Source organism: Tenrec ecaudatus, chromosome 3, assembly GCF_050624435.1.
Source record: "Tenrec ecaudatus isolate mTenEca1 chromosome 3, mTenEca1.hap1, whole genome shotgun sequence".
Classification (NCBI taxonomy): domain Eukaryota; kingdom Metazoa; phylum Chordata; class Mammalia; order Afrosoricida; family Tenrecidae; genus Tenrec; species Tenrec ecaudatus.
In genome coordinates, this window is record NC_134532.1 from 212,159,944 (window position 1) to 212,182,452 (window position 22,509).

Below are 22,509 nucleotides of genomic sequence, written 5' to 3' on the forward strand. Positions count from 1 at the left end.
CTCAAGTCATGTTGCTTTTAAAGGTTATTTGAGTTTGGGGACCAAAAGAGAAGTTTTATAGGCAAGTTTGGTGGTTGATGAGGTAATCCCAATTACATTTGCATAGGACATCTCTCAATATACTTGAAAAATGAGTAGCTGCATTGTTGTGGCAAAAAAAACCCCAAAACAAAACAGAAACACAATTCCAGTTTTATATTTTTTAAAAGTTTATTCGGTTGTTTTATAATTAATTTATTGGGAACTATTACAGCTTTTATCATAATCCATACATCAATTGTGTTACGCATCTTTGTATATATTTTGCCATCATCATTTAGAAAACATTTTCTTTTTACTTGAGCCCTTGGTATCAGCTCCTCTTTTTTCCTTCCCTCCCCACCCCTCCCACCCTTGATAAATTATACATTATTATCATTAATTTCATAACTTATACCATCTGTTGTCTCCCTTCACCCATGTTCCTGTTGTTCATCCCCACTAGAGTGGGTGGATGGGTGGGTTACATGTCCATCCTTGAGATTGGCTTCCCCTTTCTCCCCTTTCTCACCCTACCTTCTCGCTACTCTCATGGTATCACTACTCCCATTGTTGTTCCTGAGGGTTTTATACATCTTGGATTCCATGTGTTGAGAGCTCTTATGTTTACCAGTGTACATGCTCTGGTCTGGATGATTTGTAAGGTAGAACTGGGATCACGATAGTGGGGACAGGTGGGGGGGGGGCATTAAAGAACTAGAGGAATGTTATATGTTTCATCAGTGCTATACTTGACCCTGGCGGTCTTTTTTCTTCCTTGTGACCCTGATACTGCAGTTTTCAATTTACTTAATCCCCAGCCCTCAAATATTCTGCTGTGGTTATCTGGTGACTTTTGAGAAAAACCTATCGAGATTACCCCTCAGAAATCCTCAAGATCAGTCAATATAACCTCTTCGCTGTTCACTCTGCAGTTAATTTAACTGGTCCACCAAACTTCCACGAAGTCACAGTTTTCCTTAGAACGAAAACATGTGCGGTTTTGTAGTGTATATGCAGTGCGCTGCTAACTACAAGGTCAACAGTTCAAAACCACTTGCTACTCTGAGGGATAAAAAGATAGGTGTTCTACTCCTATAAAAAGTTACAGTAACAGAAATTCACAAGAAGAGTTCTATCCTGAGCTATAGGGCCACTATGAGTCGGCATCAACTCGATGGCAGTGAACTTTAACTTTTTAATGATACTAATACAAGTATATTATTGAGAGACCTTGTCTGTAGCCATCCACTGATCATATATATATATAATTATAGAAACCAATGAGTGGATGCTGACCTCATCTTATATGCTTTGAACATGGCTTCAGGAGAGACCAGTCCTTGGAAAATGATAAGATGTTTTACTGAAGTTGAGGGTCAATGACAACAGGAAGACCCCCAATAACAGTGGCGGCCACAGGGACCCCAACAGAAACAATTCCAGATGAATCAGGATCAGATAATATTTCACTCTGTTGTACATAGGCCTGTCCTGAGCTGTATACAACTCAGCAGTATCTAAGAGCAACACAATGAATTGAAGAGAAAGGATACTCAAGTTGGTTTCCCCTTGAAGTGACACCTAAGACAAAGACATGAGTGAAGGCTAATTTGGTGTTCAAAAATGAAGTGATGGAGCCCAGGTAAGGAGGATGGAAAAGATAAGAAGCTACTTTACTATAGGGTTCATTAAGCAAGAAACACCAATATTTAGTCAAATATATCAAGATCCTATTCCCAAGAAATGCCTTTATGACAAAAGAAATTGGAGAGTAGGGTTAGAGAAACTAGAAGAATAATAATATTTCAACCAAGGAAGAGAGAGGGAAGAGAGAGATAACCTTAGTAGGTGCAAACATCTACATCTACTAAGGAAAATTTGGCAAGACCTCCAATGGATTCCCGAGGGCATCAGAAGAACACTACTGCCTTAGTGTCTCTCAGTCATTGGATGTGACAATACATGGGGAGTTTAGTATTGGTGCATGGTAGTTATATAACCGTTTGTCAATTTGAAAGGATTAGGAGTGAATGGGTGGCGTCTAGCCTTTTATCAGGCCATAGCCAATAATGTCTCTAGGTAGGCATGGCCTTCTCCTGATGATTCTGGGAACTCCAGTATTCCTCCTGGGAGGTGGGAGATACTCTCTCTCTCTCCCTGCTCACTCCCGGGAGACATTTAGCTGACAAGACACATGGAGAAGTGCTAGTGCCCTAAGTGGAGGAACCACATGGAGATGGTTACAATGCCACTGGATCCACAAGACTTCCTACCCACTGAACTGTGATCTTCCTGCATTTGGCATCACTGCATGTGTTTCATGAGTCTGAAGAGAACCTTATAGATTGATATCAAACATATGGGCTAATATCAGACTTATGGACTTGATATGGACTGGGGTGGGATATTTTCTCAAAATTCAATTACTTTTGTATATAAAGCTCTTTCTTTTTTAAAAAATCAATTAGTTTTATTAGAGGTTCATATCTCTTATCTCAATCCACACAATCATCCATGTGTCAAGCACATTTTTATACAGGCTGTCATCATTTTCAAAGTATTTTTTCCACTTGAGCCCTTGATATCAGCTCCTCATTGTTCCCCCTTCCTCCACCGCCCTCTCTTATGAGCACTTGATAATTTAAAGATTATTATTTTCAAATCTTCTATTGTCCTCTGTCACCCTTCATCCACTTTTCTGATGTTTGGCCCCTTGGGAGGGGGTTCTTCCCTCTTTCCCACCTTCTCCTTGTCCTCCTGGTATCTCTATTCTCATTGTTGACCATGAGGAGTTTATCTATCCTGGATTCCCCATGTTGTGGGCTCTTCTCTGTAGCAGTGTGCATGTTCTAGTCTAATCTGATTTGTAAGGTCAAATTGAGGTCATGATAGTGGGGGGAAGGAATCATTAAGGAACTAGAGGAAAGGTGTGTGTTTCATCAGAGCTATACTGTGCCCTGACTGGCTCATTTCTTCCTTGTGACCCTTCTGTGAGGGGATATCCAATCGTCTACAGATAGGATTTGGGTCTCCACTCACCGCCACCCCCTCCCCCCCAATTCACATTGGGTATGATTCTGTTCTGGGTCTTAGATACCTGATACCTGGTCACATCAACACCTCATGATCACACAGGCTGGTGTGCTTCTTCCATGTGGGCTTTGTTGCTTCTAAGGTAGGTGGCCACTTGTTTTTTCCAAGCCTTTAAGATCCCAGATGATAAATCTATTTCTTATACACATATGAGTGTCTCAATGAATTTATTTCTGCAGTCTACTCAGACTAACACATGATGCAAATGCAGTGTTGGATTTCAGAACATACACACTCGGGTTTTCAGTATTTGCTTCTCTTATGGTAACATGCTGACAAGGGTATGCTCAAGGCCAAAATGGAAGTGAAGGAAAAGTATATTGGCATATGTGTACTGGGACTCAATTTTGTTCAGGACCTTTGGAGACTAGACAGCATACCTCAAAGTTGTCCTATTGGAGGTATAAAAAAGTTGAGGAATTTATCCACCTACTGCCATCTGGCACTAACTGAGGACTGTTCCCAGGAGCATCAATTACCTGGAATGAAGTTGTCCCTAGGCTCCTCCAGAGGAAGCCCTCAAGCAGAGGGGCTCAGGTGATTGTAGCAGGAAGACAATTCGAGTACAGGCAATAGTAAGACCAAGAGGATGCAGGCAAAGAACCAACAGAATCTGCTTCAATGAATGAGGAATAAAGAGCAGCAAATTTTCCTGAATGTTAATGATTTCTTCTTCAGCCTCTCCAGGTATCCCAGGATTTGGAGGTAGTCAAGGAGCATTTTCTTCCTGTTTATGATTTCCCTCTGAGATTATCATTGCTTTAGGCAAATGTATTCATGTAAGAATCATTTTTTTCTCCATGTCTGTGCCTGTAATAAATGTCAACTTCTTTTTTTTGGCAACCGCAGCTAATGCCACAGACCTGCCATTACTGAAATTGAAATTACATATGTTAGGCTCTCAGATCAATGTATTTCAAGGGACATCCAAGATCAACATCCAAGATCACTCTCGACAGGCAATGAAATCCCTCCACCTCTGTGGCGCTGAATCTCATTTTGGAAAAAGAAGATGGCATTTTCTACTAGGTTTTCATTTCATTTTTTTAAATCTCAGTCCTTAGTTGAAATACAAAATAAAAACTCTTCGCCTTATTCAATCCTCTCCAACAGTGCATTTTCCTCCCAAACCAAGCACTCAGCAAACAAAACAGAAAGTCTTTAAGTGTGTTCAGTGAAGCCTCTAAGCTGTTTCATAAATAGTCTTTATATTTGCATAGGCATTATAGGTCTGGAGTAGGAAGTAAGCTCAGGCAATGTGAGAGGCTTGCTTCATCTTACTAATGATTAACAAAAAATTACCCATAGTGAGGAAATGACTGGCTGACAGCCATATGTCAAGGCAATGGTCAAGAAAGGCCACCCAGCACCAGCTCCTCCAAAGAATGATGACGCTATCTGATCCTGTCCAGATTGACAGCCTCAGAAATGCTACATGGGAGTGAAAGCAACTTGATAGTCATGGGCAAGTAGAACTAATATCATCCTCAGGTTGCCTTGAAGCCCATCCAGAGAAAGCCGTGAGGTGCAGAGGCACAGGAGATTGTAACTGAAAGCTGTGCTTCCATGGAGGACTAATGGCCTGAAGCTCCTCCATGCAAAACCCACACCAACCTGAAGCAAACAAAACCAAAAAGGACCCTCAACGCTATCAAGTCGATTCTGACTCACAGTGACTCTGCAAGACACGGTAGAACGGTCTGTGTAGGTCCCCGAGTCTGTAACTCTTCACAGGAGCAGAAAGCTCATCTTGATCTGGAAGACCAATGTGTCTCAGTTACACCACCAGGGCTATAGCAATTCGTACTAGCCATTTTTAAATTTAGTCATATTGGAAAAGATAGAACATTAAACTCAATTTTTATTCTGTTCTAGGTTCTGTAATTCATGGGGTTTGCAGTGTCTGACAAGGCTCTCCTGCTGTCCATCCTGCTGTCTTCAGTGGCTCATTCCTCAGAGATGGACAGCGATTCCTTATTTGTAGTCTATTTCAGACTGGAATCCTGAGTGAAACCTGTTCTAAGCTACGGTGTTTTCAATCACATCACATGCATATGAAAGTGCGACCTTAAATAAGGTAGTTCAAGGAGGAAACACTGAATCTGAGTGACCGTGTGAATGAAGAATATTGGAAGTACCACGGAATGCCCAGAGAAAAACAGATATATCTTGGAAGAAGGACAGCTGAAATGTTCCTCATAAGCCTCCCCCAACCCTGTTTTTTTTAAAGCTTCCATTTACTGACTGAAAATTGATAAAAGTAAGATCTGCTTTGGCTTTCAGACATATGTGACTCCTGGCTCTGAATCCTGCATTTGGCTTACCTGTGGATGATCTTCAGATTTAGGACTTAGTAGCACCTCCAACCACATGAAATGGTTTCTTAAATTTTGGGAGTTTCTGTGGTATTGTATAGTGAATAAAAACCCAGAGACTTGAGGGAATATACTAAATGGAGGAGTGAGGGGAAAATGGAATGGTATAACATCTCAGAAAAGTTGAATTTGGGGACATGCTTAATCTCCAACTTCTTGGGATTCCAAAACCCAAACCAAAGTTCCTACAATTGAACCAATGCCAACTCATAGGGATCCTACAGAGCAGGGTTGAACTGTCTCCATGAGTTTCCAAGACTGATTCTTTAAGAGAGGCCCCTGTCATCCTCCTTTGGAGTGACCGGTATTATCGAACTGCTGGCTGTTCAGATCTCCACAAAACCACTCGTAACCACTCCACCACCAGGGCTCCTTAGAAATAGTCTGCTATTAATTCTTCTAATAAAAATTATTATTACCATTTGTGATAGAATGGTAGGCTTGCTGCAACACTTGATTTACTGGAAAACATGGTTGGGGCAAAGAGGAATAAAGGAGAAAACAGTTTGTGGATGGGATAAAGAACCCCATAGATTAAAGTAGTTGTGATGTTGCAATCCATCACCCCAGGTAGAAACTATTCATAGAATATGAATTGATAGATATCCACCTCCTGAGAAAATGGTTAGTTGGATGCACATGGAAATACAGAGTGATAAGGAATGAACAAGACATACATTGCCTTGATTTCTCTTATCGGTAGCAGTCGCACATGGCAGGGGAAAAGAATGTAGTGGTAAAATGCACAGGATCATGTCTGGAAGAACCAGTTTGCTAAGAACTTCAATCTCTTAAGCTCCATAAAGGAACACTTGTGTTGGACGAATCAAAGTACCCTTACAGCCATCAAGAAGGTATTCTGAGAAGGAAACAGGGAAAACCAAGGAACTACTGGAGTCAGGGCAGGGAGGAAAGGCAGAGAAAGAACCTGTTTCAGTATGTAGACCAGTAGGTCACCTTCCTGAAGAATTGCTATTGAAATGAATTGTGAGAGGAACTATTTTAAGTACAATGTCTTTAGTTTTGAATGCTACTAAACGGGAGAGCTTGCAAGCCCCACAGCCCTCTATGGGACATTCATGAATGGTGATACTAGATCCAGTCACCAGGAAGTTGTGGGGGCAGCCAGTCTAGTGTTTATAAGCCACCCGCCAATCCTGAGGTTACGTTCTTCTTTACATAGTCAGTTTTTCTGATTCTTGGGTCAGCAGGCATGTTGAATAAGCACAGTGCGAAGATCCAACCTTGATGACACCTTTCCTGATTGTAGAGAGATCAAAACACCACCTTCTGACATGCATAGACCTACATGAAGAATATGTTGAGGAACAATAGCTTCACATTGTTATATTTTTCTTTAATTAAGGCTTCTATAATTTTAGAACAATGCTTTTTGACATCCTCTTGTGTGCATGTGTGTATATACACACATAAAGGAAAGGGTTAAAACGTAGAAAAAATGAATTAAAAGATAAAATTTCCCACCAACATTGCAGAGCCCCTTTGCAGGGAATCATTACTGTCAGTGTTTTATTATTAATTTCTAATATGGTGCTTAGTTTGTGTGGCACACCAGCCAGCTGGCGTTGTGTGCCCTGAGATGCATGGAAAAACTGACCAAAGCACCAGATGGAGTCCAGAGGGAGAGGGAGAGAAGTCTTCCCACACTGCTCCACTCACTAGTTTTACTTTGCATGCCTAAGAAGGAAGTATACAAAAGTTCAAATGCAAGCGCTATTCTTGGGTACAGTGCCTCTAAGCTTGAGATGTTCTCATGGTTCATAATTAAGAAACCTTCTCACATGCAAGCTTATGCTGACCTGAGGGAGTTCTAACTTTCTTCAGCAAGGACTCTCCTTATCCTTCAAGTTTTTCACCAAGTTCCAGGAACATGTAAAGGGTCACTCACTCAAGGTGAGTCTTGACCCCCCAAGTAGCCCTCCCAGAGGGAACAAAACACAGTCTTGACCCCCAAGTAGCGCTCCCAGAGGGAACAAAACAATGTTTCTCTACAATTTTGTTTGGTCAAAAATCTTTTTTCCTTATTGTGATTCTCCTTACCATGGATCTTATAATTTTCCTCATGATCCCATATTCCACTTGATCTGGACTGTTCTGATCCCACATTCCACTTCATTGGGTTGACCATGACCATTGACAGAGGTCACTGCTATAATTGTTCAGAAATAATTTATTTGTAATAACTCAAAACTCAGCTTCATAAGTGAATCGTTATTAATAATATTTTAATTCAATTTGTATTTCTTTTTAGTTTATATATTTATTTATTATTATAAACCATTCATTTTATTGGGGACTCTTACAGCTCTATTAACAATCAATACATCAATTGTATCAAGCACGTTTGTACATATGTTACCTTCATCATTTTCAAAATATTTTCCTTCTGTTTGCACCTTTGGTACCAGGTCATCTTTTCCCCCACACTCATGGACTCCTGATAAATTATAAATGATTATTCTTGTCATATCTTACATCACTTGCTGTCTCCCTTCATCCACATTATTGTTGTTTACCCCCCTGAAGAGGTAGGGGACATTGTCATCTGTTCCCCATTTCTCCCCTTTCTCTACCTATCTCCCCCCTACCCTCATGGTATCATTACTTTCATTGCTGTTCCTGAGGGGTTATCTGTCCTGGATCCCGTGTGTCAAGAGCTCTTATCTGTACCAGTGTCTGTGCGCCAGTCTAGCTGGATTTTTAAGGTAGAACTGGGGTCATGATAGTGAGGGGAAGAAGCACTAAAGAACTAGAGGAATGCTGTGTGTTCCGTCGGTGCTGTGCTGCACCTTGGCTGTCTTGTTCTTTCCTTGTGACCCTTCCTCAACCTGAGAGCTGTCCCACCTGTGGGCCAGGCCAACCAGTGGATCGTGTAGCTAGAACTTGAGGCTTCTTCAAGACCTGCTTCACCGTGCTGCTGGTGTGTACATCGCTTGAGCTTGAGGCTGGTGGATTCTGTCACTTTGCATTGCTTGTGTTCCACATCCCATCGGGCCCTGCTTCACTAAGCTCCTGGACTACTGACTGTTGGTGACCCACCCTGCTGCTTGCTGCCTGTGGGCAGACTCTGCTTGCCTTGCTCCAGGGAGGACTCTGCTGTCTGCTTCTATGACCTTGGACCCAGCAGCCCACATGAATTAAAGGACTTCCAGTATATTAACTTTTCCACAGAAATGAGTTGTACTGAACCCTCTGTACTGCTGTGTAGACTAACTAGCTGTTCTATACCTTCTCACTATATAAATCTATTCATATATATATATATACATATATATATATAAAATCATAAGTATCCTTGTCTTGTTTCTCTAGAGAACACTGCCTAACACACTATCATTATATATTAATGTATTTACTTATGTGCATGCCTAAATTTATGTCTCTGTAAATGTATATTGCCTCCAAGTTCTTTTCTCTATTTCTTTTAACTTTCCTCCTGTCCCACTATCCTGCTCAACCTTCATTCACTTCTCAGTACTTTCTCTGGGCTACATTGCACTTGATCACACCCCATCAGGCATTCTTCACCCTCCTCACCATCAATTTTAGATCTCTTATTTTTCCCTTGGATCTGTTGGCTCCCCACTCCATTTCTCCCACCTGCTCCTCTCTCATGTCCCCCAGAGCCATTGGCTCTATTGTTTTCTCCTCAGGATCAGTTATCTACCCTACAGATAGACATGGGAAAAAGAGGGGGGAAGTGACACAAAAACAATACAATGGCCAAATTACTGTTAGTCGTCACTCTATCCTTATTTGCTCAAAGTGAGGAGAACTTGAAGCATTTAAGGAAGATCTAGGCGCACGGCCTTCAGTATGGATTACCACTCAATGTAGAAGAAACGCAAATCCTTTCAACTGAACCAGTGGGTGACACCATCACCAACAGAAAAGAGATTGCAATTTTCAATGATTACATCTTTGCTTGGGTCCACATCAATGATCATGAAGGCAGTATTCAAGAGGCCTAAGGACACACTGAATTGGGTAAATCTGGTACATAAGACCTCTTTAAAGTTTTGTCAAGAAAGGTTGTTACCTTGAGGACTAAGGTATGCCTAAGTCAAGTTATGTTATTTTCCATTGCCACAATGTAGGTGGAACTAGTGCTTTGAATAAGAAAGTCTGAAGAAGAATCAGGGCATCGGGAGTAATGTGCTGGGGAAGAACAATGGACTGCACAATGGATCCTCAGAGAACAAATAAGCTATCTTAGTTGTACAAAGACCTTGAATGTGTGGGAAATTAACTTGTAAGTCACCTTTAAAGATAGAGCACAGATTTGAACAATCACTTAAGGTAGAACAGGGTCTTGGAATGTCTAGACTCCAGGGTAACAACACTGGATGTATTGATTCATTTACAAATGAACAGCCATCATGCAACTATGAACTCTCCCTATTCAGAAGAAAGAAAATTGGTCAAAATAGAAGACACATGGGATCCATTCATACAAAGGATGAAGGGACCATGTAGAGGTCAGTATCCAGATCCCTGAGGCCAGAAAAATGAGACAGTGTTATGTTACATCTACGGAGTATTCTGAAGGGCTTACATTATAGGATGCCACAGACAGAGTGGGAGAAAAATAGAATAAAACACAAAATCATAAAAAAGACCATACTTATTGGTCAGTGGAGACTGGTGGAACTCTCTAGACTATGATTTTAAGTCACTCCTCAGGTCTAGAAATGAACCCACCACCATGATAAACTTTCAGCTAAGCAATAGGCAGGTCCACAAGGGAACCCATTTGAGATCTAAAGTACAGCATTTACCCGAGGGAGAAATTCAGAATTTAAGAAAGAGGAGGGATGCAAATAGGAAAAAACAAGGCAGAAGAGATATAAGGAATGTTACATTGTAGGGATTATTAATAACATGAAATAAAACTAAATTTGTATGGATTGTTGGATGGAAAATTGATCTGCACTGTAAGCATCCACTCAATTCCCAATTAAAAATCCATAAGAGTCCATATTAGCAGTGCCCGATCAAACAAGGACCATCAGATATGTTATTCCGCTGTCTTTCAACATGGAATTATTTTCACACTTCTTGTTCTGTTTCCAAATTTAGCAAGTTGATCTTCATAAATTCTTCAGAAGCACAGAGCTCCAGTTGCTCATAGTAGTAATAAAACACGTTCTTTTAAAATCTTTTGTTCTGCCTTGCTTTCCTGTGTTAGGCTGAGTTGTCCAGAGAGAAACAGATACAGTGATACCCATGGGTGTATAAGAAAAAATATATATCAAAGAGAATTTATATATCAAGAAGATGTCTCAGCCCAGTCTGACTTAATTTCATAATTCTACTGCTATTCCATAAGTCCCTTTTGTGACTCATATGCCACATGCCAGTGATATGAAAGGGTGAACCAGGAATCAGATGATCACAGGACTGAGGGTACAGAGTCTTATGGATTTAAAGTTTGGTTAAAGCAAAGCAGGGCACCAACAGCTCTTGGGATCTAATGTCATATACAGGGCCATCCCTGCAGGCAGAAGCAGAATCCCAGTCAAATCCCAGTGAGAAGCAAGGCACCATTGTAGAGAGAGATATTTGCACATCTTATGTGTTAGCCAGAGTAGAGGAGAGACACAAATCCAGAGGCATTTTTTTGCGTATAAGAGAGAACTTTATATCAAGAAGCAATTATGCATAAAGAAAATATCCCAGCCCAGTCCAGATAAAGTCAATGAGCTCATTATTAGCCCATAAGTTCAACATTCATCCATGAATTCCTCTTGAGACTCATGCAACACATGCAGTGACACCAAATGCAGGAAGATCACAGGCCAGTGGGTGGAAAGTCTTGTGGATGCAGTGGTGGTGGAAGAATCTCAGTGCTGGTAGGGGTCTCCACGTGGCTCCTCCAGCTCCAGGACTCTAGTGTAGCTCCATGTGTCTTGCCTTGAAGGGAGTGAGCGTGTGTCCCACCTCCAGCAAGCTATTTGCCTCCTTTGCTCCCCTGAATGAGATCATCAAGCAGTGACCTGATTGACAGGCTAAACCCCACATATTCACTCTTAATAGTCTCAAGTTGGTAACAGATTATGTAACTACCAAAGCTTATGACATCAAGGAACTGTCATCACGCTGCAACTTGATTGACAGATTTAACTTCACCCTAGTCAACAGAGTCCAGTTGACACATTCCCTAACTAGAGGAGTTCAGGTCCCAACTGCTTTATTACTGTTTTCAGGGGGTGGGGGTGGGGGGTCACTTCAAATAAGGATACTCTCAAATCCTTATCTAAGGTTGTACTTGTGGAATGTTCATGGGAAAGTCATTAATACATGAGACTGGGAAATTGTAAGAGGTTTTGAAAGGAGAAGATGTCCTACAGATCCTATCCTAGTAAAGCTAAAATATTTTTCATCTGGTGGTACTTGGCCACTAAGCAGATATTTGGCAATTCCAATTCACCAGTCACACTGAAGGAAAAAGAACTGGACTTATGCTTCTGTAAAGATTGACAGCCGTGTAAACCCCGTGGGAGTATATCTAGTCTGTCCTATAGGGTTGCTATGAGTCTCAACTGAGTGGAGCTTTTGGACACCAGGAAGGGAATGATTCTTCCAGGATTCAGGGGATTAATCTATATGAGTATCTTGGAGGCAGAATACCAAAAAATCAACCACTAGATTAAAATCGTGGAAACCTGAACCATGTTTAGAAACATGTTGAGGCAATAAATGTCATCAGCCCCTTGCACAGCAGAATGAAATTAAGTATTGCAGGAAATTATTAATTTGCCTCGAGTGTAGAGTTGAATTTGGATAGATTCAGAAAAGTTGCATAGCAACTTGCACTGTGATAATAAAAAAAACAATTAACGCTTTCTTCCATTTTTCCTCAGTTTAAATCTCACATTTACACCTGTAGTCTTGAGAAAAATGATCAATTATATATCAGCAAAAAATTGCCTTTCTAAGAATAAACATTATATGTGAGTATTCTTGTAATTCTCATACTGATACCACAAATTCTTAACACACTTTTGACTATTGAGCTTCAAGTTCCAATGGGTGATTTGAGGAGAAGGCATACGGAAACCCATTAACTGCTCCTGGCTCTGCAGAATCTGGGCATTCTCACGATTTGATGAAAGGTGAAGACCAGCCTCTTCTTTGGAGGATTCGTTTCCACAAGGATGGAACACATGAAAATAGGAAATGTTTCCTTTTAAGATGGTTGATTACAAGATCAATATTTATCATGGAGGTTGCTGACATCCCATTAAGAAAGGTTTGACTGCAATGTGTGGAGATGCAGTTGGTGGGCTTGAGAGGGAAATTGGTTTTCTTTTCAATGCACAAAGCAGTTTATAATAAAATTCAAATTTGAGGGAAATTGGTCTAGTCTAAAAAACCCAGAAAAGAAATTTAAGCCTTTTGAGAAACCTTCAGTCAAGTTTCAAGTCAATAGGAGCTGATTTATTATCTGGGGTACATAATGAAAACACTGTTTTCACTGGGTTCCAAAATATTTGTGCCGCTTGAATATTTTAGTTCTGCAGAGCCTTCAAACAGGGACAGATAAATACATATTAAAGCACAAATACAAGTTATTTAAATGACTTTGGAACATTTTTAATGTCTTCCAATTTCTTTAACCCGACATTCAAAGCTGTCATGTCTTTGTTTGATACCTCTTCTAAACCCCAACTTATAAGAAATAAAAAAAACCCAACACACACACACACACACACACACACACACACAGAAAACCCCTACAAAATGCAAAGCCATTTGCTGTTGAGTCAATTCGGATTCAGTGACCCCATGTGTCCGTGTCTTCGTGGATCTCTGGTGGTGAATTGTTGGACTGCTAACCACAAGGTCACAGTTCGAAACCACCCGCCTCTGCAGAAGAAAGAAAAGGCTTTCTATTCCTGTAAAGCATTCCAGTGTTGGGAACCCACAGGGGCAATTCCACCCTGTGAAATAGGTCACTATGAACTGGTACTGACTCTATGTCAATATATTTGGTTGGGGAATGTTTTCTTAGCTGTAATCTTCACAAAAGCATCCTACCAGGTCTTTTCACAGTGGTTTCTCTGGGAGAGTTCTTACCACCAACCTTTAAATTAGTCAATGACAGCGAACACCCACGATTTAAAGGGGGATTTGCTCTGTCTCCCTTTGTTTCTGTTCCCCCCCAAAAAAGAACTGTGATCTAATGAATAACAGCATGCTTAATTCTCCCATCAAACTATTGAAGATGTATGCTTATTCCATTTCAAGGTTATGTGGAAATGAAATTAAAATGAATATATGCAATAGAATAATGCAGGGTGCGGGTGTGGGAATCAATCAGATCTAATTTGACACCTACTTATTCGTAGATTCCATTAAAATTATGTGATCTTGGAAAATTTTTTATAGCTTTAACCTAAATTTATCTATAAAATGGAAATTATGTTTTAACCTTGCTGCATTGTTGAATATATGAAATAAAGGGAATGAAGTACTTCCTTCCAGTTTTGGTATAAAAAAATTAAATACTACCTATCATCCCTTCAGATGGGGCATGATAAGAAAAATATGTGTAAAGGAAGGGATATTGAAATTTGGTTTTGAACATAACTCTCTAAATCTTAAGTTCTTCATTGGTATTTAAATTTTTATGGTTGTTGTTATAAATTGATATCGAACTCTATCATTTTAATGTTATTATTATTAACAATAGAAAAGAGCTAAAGACTGTAAGAGACTGCTTAGATTCTTTGAGCAGAACATCTGAGAAGATACTTTTCCTGGGAAATTGTCCTCCTTTTCTTATGCAGATGGTTCCCAGGAGGTGGGCAACTTCTTTTCCGGAGGGAAGCACAGTGCAGCACCTGGCAGTTCTTACACTTTCCTAAGTGTCCATTCTGACCCGCAAATCATCTTCCACTGTGTGCATGTTATAAATCACCCTGATTTCATTAGCATTTTGTCATGGTTCTTCACAAGGTAGCACTTACAGCACGCAAAGCTGCTTGCCATGGATCTGAGTAAATAACAGTTTTAAATGTTTACTGAGGTGGCTCTCTGGTAATTTTCAATAGATTGAAATATAGAGCAGTAAGATCATATTTCTTTATGAGCTAACTTTTGTCTTTTACGACCCTTCTACCTGCACCAGTATCTGGAAGAACCTAAACTGAAACCCGTTGAAACTATATGTACTCCTGTACTCAATCACTCAATCTCTAAAGAAAAGTTTTCATTGTTTTGCTTGCTCCTCTTTTCTTTTATTCTCTCTTTCTCTCCCCCCCACCCCCCCGCCCCCTTGGGCTGCTGAAGATCATAGACTTTATATAGGTCTGTATCTTGTTGTTTTAGATAAAGCAAGAATACTGAAGAATTAGAAAAATCTTGGCTTGCCCATATGCAGTTTGCAGCAAACAGAGCATCAACCACCATGCTTTTCAGATTCCCTGACCAGTGTACTGATTAGGAGATACCTACCTTGGGCAGGCTGGCTAGAGAATTTGGGGAGCTAGACAAAAGAAGCACCATTTTCCACCATGAACGGATGGAATCAGAGTCTTACCCAGACAAGAGAAAAAAGTGGCTGCCAGAATTTGTAGTTCTGTATCATGTTGGCCTGTGATGTAAGCTCAGGCTAGATCCCACAGGTGAGACAACTGTCATTAGAACTTTATCTTCACTTATTTATTGCCTTCTATTTGAAATCTTCCCCTAGCTGACATCTCTAAGATCTGGTTAGGATGGAACTATTTTCTTTGTCTAAGAGGAGACTGGCTTTTTTTTTCTCTACATTTCCCTGTCTTGACCGTAACAATAGCTTGCCGCTTTCTTGAACTTGCTCTGAAATTTAAAAATGTGTCTTTTCTTTTGCCCTCTGTTGAGAATGTTGTCTCAAATGGGGTAGAGGACATGGGAGTTGAGTGCTTTAAAATTGTTTTAAGTTACCGTGTACTTGGGTATAAGGGAAGGCAGGCTTAATTTATGAAAAACATGGCCTTGTCCCTTTTCCCAAATGTTGCCCACCTGGATGAAACATGCTCACCCACCTTTACAATCTAGTGACCACCAGAATGCCACGGCTGTTCCTTCCACAGACTTACTAAATCTCCAACTTGGAAATCCTTTCTGACTTTAGATACATTTTTCAGGTACTTCTTTCCTCTGTTAGCAAATGGCATTGTATGTTTTAATAACCCAATCCTTCTAAAGAGTGCACTATTTATAACAAGGCATTCTAGGACAAGGATTAGGAAAATATACATTGTTTTACTTCTTCTAATGATAATTTAAAAATGTGAATATATATGTTTTCTTTAAGAGCTCAACTTTTGTTTTTTAACATGTGCATGGTTATGAATCAACTGTTAATATCATTAAGAAGAAATACAGTGCTCTATAAGTACATATAAATTGTTAGGAACAAGATCTCTTAAATTGTTTGCCAGTATTGAATTGATTTAATGTATGTTTACTGTAATTGGAAGTCCCATACCTTTTAAAAGAAACAATGTATCTATATTAAGGTTTGCTAAGTAGTATGGTCATTTTTTATTTTGTTCATTTTTCTAACTTTAAAGGGTTATTATAAACGATATAATGCAACAAAGTTTGAAGAACTCATTAATGATACATTTATTTCTGGCTAGACAAGAGGATATATATTGGTACAGATAGGAACTGGAAACACGGGGAATCCAGGGTGAATGTTCCTTTCAGGACCAGTGGTGAAAGTGGCAATACTTGGAGGGTAGAGGGAAGGTAGGGTGAAAAGGGGGAACCGATTATAAGAATCTACACATAACCTCTTCCTTGGGGGATGGACAACAGAAAAGTGGGTGAAGGGAGATGTCAGACAGTGTAAGATATGACAAAATAATAATAATTTATAAATTTTCAAGGGTTCAGAAGGAGGGGGTAGTGGGGAGGGAGGGGGGAAAATGAGGAGCTGACATCAAGGGCTCAAGTAGAAAGCAAATGTACCGAGAATGATGATGGCAACAAAGGTACGAATGTGCTTGACACAATGGATGTATGTATGGATTGTGATAAGAGTTGTATAAGTCCCCAATAAAAGGATTTAAAAAGAAAAGATATAAAACAACAATGTTTGAAGGACTCATTAATTATACCTTTATTTATTTTATTTACTCTTATAAATCATTTTACTGGGGGTTCTTATAGCTCTTATAACAATCCATACATCAATTATATAAAGCACATTTGTATATAATCATTTTCCAAACATTTTCTTTCTCCTTGGGCTTTTGAAATCAACTCCTTTTCCTTCCCTCTCCAACCCTCTCACCTGCATAAACCCTTTATAAATTATAAATTGTTTTCATGCCTTACACCATCCGATGTCGCATTTGACCCATGTTTCTGTTGTTCATCCCTTCAGGGTGTGTGTTATACACAAATCCTTGCCATCAGTTCCTCTTTGTCCCCCTTCTTCCCCCACCTCCCCCAAATCCTGAGAGTATAGCTACTCTCAATACTGTTTCTTGGGGGTTTATCTGTCTTGGATTTTGAGTGTTGAGAGCTCTCATCTGTACCAATGTACATGCTTCGGTCTAGCCAGGTTTGTAAGGTAGAACTGAGGTCATGGTCAAGGGGGGGTGGGAGGACATTAAAAAGTTAGAAGAATGTTGTGTATTTAGTCAGTGCTATCCTGAACCTTGACTGATTCTTCCCATCCCTGTTGATTTTCTGGGAGAGGGTGTCCAATTGTGTACAGATGGGTTTGGGTCTCTACTCTGACACCACTCATTCTCATCACTGTGATTGTTTTGAGTCTTCTGATGCTTTACCTGATCTTGTCAACTCCTCCTGGTCACACAGACTGGTGTCCCTTTTCCATGTGGGCTTTGTTGCTTCACGCTAGATGGCCACTTGTTTAACTTCAAGCCTTTAAGACCCCAGATGCAACATCTTCTAATAGCCAGGCACCACATTTTCTTCACTACATTTGCTTATGCACTCATTTTGTCTTTGGTGACTGTGTCAGGTAGGTGAGCATCACAGAATGCCAGGTTATTAGAACAAAGTGTTCTTGTATTGAGAGTTCACTTGAGTAGAGGCCCAATGTCCGTCTGCTTCCTTAATACTTAAAAATACAAACATATGTACCTATGTCTATATACCTATGATTTTATATTAATATATTTATCTATGTACATGCCTATATTTATACCTTATATATGTATTTTGCCTTCTAATTCTTTATTTCTTTTTCACTTTCCTCCTGTCCCACTATCATGTCGAAGAGTGTCACCCTCAGGCTTGGTTGTTCTCTTGCTCTCTCCCTCACTCTTCCTCCCTCCCTCTTGGTTTGCTCCTACACAGTCTCTGAGGCGACTGTCCTTTGCTTCTTCTAACATCAGGGGACTTGAGTCTTAATTCCAAGGGCTACCTGTAGTTTTGATGAAGGTGAAGTTTGTTTAGTGAGCTTCCACATCCAGTCCTTCTGGTATGGCCCTTGGGGGATGCCATATTTCCTACACGGCCAGCATCTAAGGTCATCATTGCGCTCAATCCATGGTATAGTTCACTGAGGGTTGGGTAGAGAGTCATTCAAAAGTGTCTACCCATGCACACAGAACTGGGTTTATACTGCCATTAGCTTCCCTAAAATCATTGTTTAGAAACTCTTGCTGATATGAGATTTCTCCTCCCCATTTAGCCCCCATATCCTTGAATATAAGTGTCTCTTCTGAAAAGCTCCCCTGAGATGCTCCCCTCTCCTGGTGCGAACCTGATTGTCCAACAATAGTCTCCTCTCATTCCTGTGAAGGGCCTGATGATTTGTCATGACCTTGTAGTGAATCACGTGGACAGTCATCTCCCCTTTCCTCTTCTTGAAGGATGGACCTTAGCCAATGTGAAGGAGAGTTTTCACCAATTTAAAAATTTAATTCATTATTTATATAGTCTAGATTCCAGGTAAAGAGGAAATTTACTTGACCAAACTGCATGGTCTTAAAAAAGATCAATAAATAAGGCAGATACTCCTGTAATTCTCAGATTACTGACAAGCCAAAATTTAATGAGAAGTCATGTAACCTAAATTTACTTCTTATTTTGTAATTAGCTCAATGGCATACTATTTTTTTTGTTTTTTTCTCCATCCTAACATTACTGAAATGTCTGTTTTGTTTTCTGTGACTTTTTACATTTATCTAGCACAGAACGACAATATTGAAAAGACCATTGGCTGTCAAAAGGACAAACCAATTTGTCTTAGGAAAAGTATGACCAGAGTGCTCCTTATGGGGAGATATGGTGAGACTTCATATAACATGCTTTGGGCATGTTGTCAGGAGAGATCAGTCTCTGGAGAAGGACCTCATTTTTGGTAAAGTAGAGGGTGTGTTAAACAGGGTTCTCTAGCTAGACAAAACCAGAGAGCTAGTATATAGATAGCCAGATAGATAGATATAGATATATAACACAAGAAATGAACTGTTAAATTATATACAGATAGATAGATAGATAATACAAGAAATGAATAGTTAAATTATAAAGCAGTACAAATGGCTCAGTGCAACTCACTCCCGTGAGAGAGTTGTGAGACACTGACAGTCCTTAAACTCTTGAGGGCCACCAGTTCGACCTCTGTAGAAAGAGCTAGGCTATCCCAGCACAGGCAGCAAACAGCAAGGTAAGTTACCAACTGTCATCCAGGTCACCAACTATCAGTCCCCAGCTCCAGAGATGTACATTCCAATCATGTGGCCTTAAAGGGACCTCAACTTACAGTGACACAGTCCACTGGCTAGGCATCCCACAGGTAGTGTAGCCTGTAAATTGAGGCAAAGAACCAGCAAGGCAGCCACACACTGGTCTGATGAACAAAGAGTGAGAGACAAGAAAGGCGAGGCTCACCAAGCCATTTATCTCTCTGCCATTTAATTAAGCCCACTTGTGTTTATAGGTCAGGCTGGCACACTAAACTAATTATCTCAACCCACCGCTTGCCAACCTGGCACCTGTACAGAATCCTTTAGCCATATATACTTATATAATTTCCGGACATTGATGAAATCACACTTATACTTATCATCAATCATCTATCATACATATAAATGAAAACACACTGAGTCCAATTGTATCTGATCTATCATACCTGAACAAAGGAAAGATATGCAATAAGCACATAAAAAGGAAATACATTGACAATTACAAACCTTGCTTTTGGAGTTGATCCTGTGGTCGTAACTGATCGATAGAACTACCTTCCTCTACTAACCATTTGGTATTACCTTTGCCCCCAGCAAGCACCTCAGCTAGCTGTGGTTTTGGGCCTGGCAGGGTGACCCAGACCTTCATTCCTGAGGGGTCTGGGTCATTATAAGTCCTGTTAGGATTGGGTTGCTGCAACTTACCATTTACTTTAATCACAGGGCATGGAAACACTAAGAGTCGGCCTATGGGATCTCCGGGAGTCCAGACATATTCTTCTTTACCTCCAGTATGTAGTACCAGTCCAATTTCTCCTTGGTAGTCAGGATCAATCACACAATTTAATACAGTGACACCCTTCCTGATCAGTTGATCCAAAGGCATGAGAAGTCCAAAGTGGCCAGGGGGCATTCTCAGCTGCCAGTTCAGTGGAATCCGTGCTGTGTTTCCAGGTGGGAGAGTTCCTTCCTTTGGGACCAGGACCTCCAGGCCTGAGGAACACAGGGTTGCTGGGACAGGAAGCAAAAATGCTGCAAGGGGATCACTAGGAGTAATAGTGAGTGGTGCCACTCCAGCTTCCACTTCTGGTTCCTGGACCCATGAATTCTGGCTATTGGAGACACAGCACCATATATTGGCCGCTGATTTAGAGCGTAGACAGCTTCCTGGAGAACATTGCAGCAGCGACAACCAAAAAAAGAAAGAGAAAGGCCCTCAAGGAGACAGGTTGACACAGTGGCTGCAACAATGGGTCAAGCATGGGAACAATTGTGAGGATGGTATAGGACCAGACCGTGTCTCATTTTGTTGCACATAAAGTCACTGTGTGTCAAAATCCACTTGATGCCATCTAATAATATGATATTAGAATAGAGAGTAAATTGGCCTGAAGGACAACGTAGGACTCGTCTATTCAGAAAGCAGATTGCTCAAACATCATAAATATTACACCTCATGTGTTATCAAATAACAGCTATCTGATTGCTATCCTGGATATTTGTGAGGATCCCTGGTGGCATGGTGCTTAAGCAGTGGTTTGTGATCTGCAAAAGAAGCAGTTCAAAATCATCCAGTAGTTCTCGGGAACATATGAGGCTTTCTAGTCCCTTACAGAGTTAGAATCTTAGACACTCACAGGGGCAGCTCTCCCTTGTTGCAAAGGATTGCTATGAATCAGCAATGATTCTTCTTCTGATAGTATATATTTCTATTTTGTGATTATCATTTTTACTTTAAATAGTATTAAATATTTTTATTAATACCTTGTTTCATTTAAATAGTCTTTTACTTAAGCTTAATTAATATTTACCTTTAAAATTTTTTTTTACTTTTAGAGGTTAACATTTATTTATTTTTATTTAGATTTGTTGTTATTGTTTGAGATGAAATTGCTTGGCACTAAAGATGTGAAGTACATTTTCATGTTACTTTTCCTCCCAGAATAAAAATAAAATAAGATAATAAAATAAAATATTTAAAAATAAAATAAATTATTTTAAGTCAGTCAAGTTAAAGGGTTACCTTTTTAACTTGATGCTTCTCCAAATTAATATATGTCTTCCTTGATTTAAGATGTGTGTATCATATTCAATAATCAAAATATAGCACTTTGGTATAGCAACCCCATTTGAAGATATTTGGTGTATTAGAATTAATATGTTCTAATAAATAGAAATAAGATTAGGGATAGGAATAACTGTTTAGAAGGGTTAAATAGAGTGAACTCAATCCTTATATCATGACTTGGTGATCAGTTCAAATAAATGCTAATTCTAAGATTAAGTAAATTCAGCCAGTAGAAGTAAAGTAGATAAAATATTTTGAATAAATCACTGCAAGTATTTCTCAATGCTACAACTGAGAAACAATGATAGAAGATCTGGGAACTTAAGCTTAATGTCATGTATAAAAATTTTAAGCATTGCATTTTAGGCTCTTTCCTTTTGCATAATATTACTTCTAGATTTTATTTAACTTTGGTATATGTAGTACACATATATACATATACACACACTCAATATATATAAAATCATTATTGATTAACTATGACCATATCAAGTTTTGTCACCTACAAAAAAACGTTTGTGTTGTGGACTGGATAAGACATTTAACAAAAATGTTCTACAAAAATACTTATATTGGACTTTAAAAAGACTAAAGTCCTCAACTTGGAGCCATGAAATTGAATCAAATACATAGAATTCTCCGCTGGGACTCTGCTGGTTTTTTAGCCTCCTCTCAGTTTCAAGATGTTTGCATCGATGATCTTCAACAAATATATTCTTCACCCTTCCCTGGCTTTGCATCTAGGAAGGGTTATTTATTCTCCCATTAATTTCTAGTTGTTCCTAAGTTTCCCACCCTCTTTTTAAGGAGAATGTGCTTTGTTGAGACTCAGGGCACAAGAAATATTGATTCTTTAAACCACATGTTGCTTCGGAGAGTAGAAAGCTCTCGCAGCATTTGGATCCAACTACAGGAGCTTCTTCAAACCTTTAGGAAGCTCATAAAAGGGGAAAATTAGAAAAGAGGTGACCTGAACTAAGGGCTCTAAGGAATGCAAACAAACCTTAGTTAGGGCCTAGCCTGATGGGCCTGATCCAGGAAACTATTTTTCGTATATGTGTCACCAAAAAAGTGGCAGTGGGAGCTCTCCTTCTGTTTTGGGGACCTGAACCCCAGGACCAGAACATCTCTCTCCAAAGCTGGATGCTTCTGTTCCTTTAGCCAATAACAAGCTATGTGACTTCTGTTCTTCAGCCCATGAATCTTTAACCTGCTGGTCAAGTGTGTCTCTTCCAGGTTGCGTTAGTTCCGTGTAAAGATGATGATGAGCAGA